We start from the raw sequence: 770 nt of genomic DNA, 5'->3' as shown, positions 1-770 counted from the left end.
CTTCTTTAAATATACATTGCATAGAACCTAATATTCATTCTTCTGATGAAATACAAAATCTACAATTCAATTAAACTTTATTTCTACATTTTGCAAACTGCTATATTGATTCTTTGTGGCGATAGTGGCAGAATCCTTTCTACATTGGGATGTATTTGGTGGTATTTTTTTTGTCATGGTTCGATTCTACAAACCAATCGTAACATCGAAAAAAAAGCAGAGGATTTAATTCTAATTGGCTTATGGCTAATTTCTTCACCTTGGGATAATATTTATCCTGCGGATAAACTCCTAAAACATTAAAATGATTGGTTAGCTAGGGATTTATCCGAAACTGAAGAAACTGGCCATTAGGGTTATTCTACAATGGGACGTTGTCGGTAGACATTTGTCGTAAGTCATTTCTATATACCAATCAAAATGATTTTTCCACTTTTTTCGTTGCTATGGTTGGCTTGTAGAAGCGACTTTCGACAAACGTCTGCCGACAACGTCCCATTATAAAATAACCTTAATAACTATAAAACTCCCCACAGCATTAGGTGCATGTCAATTATTCAATTTGTGCCGACTTTTATTGACACGAAGTCTCGCTATTCACTGGCTCCAACGGAGTATTTGGGAAACAACCAATGATATCGCTTGCATTGACATAAGTCTACACAAGTGAGTAATCGGAAACTACAGACTGTTGTGTCTCGATTAAGGCTCGTGCACAGTTGATACTTTCTCCGGAGCACAAAAGACGCTATAAAGAACAGACCTAAAGC

The sequence above is a fragment of the Cephus cinctus genome, unplaced genomic scaffold, assembly GCF_000341935.2.
Source record: "Cephus cinctus unplaced genomic scaffold, Ccin1 Ccin1_scaffold0363, whole genome shotgun sequence".
Taxonomy (NCBI): domain Eukaryota; kingdom Metazoa; phylum Arthropoda; class Insecta; order Hymenoptera; family Cephidae; genus Cephus; species Cephus cinctus.
Note: the sequence above shows the minus strand (reverse complement) of the source record.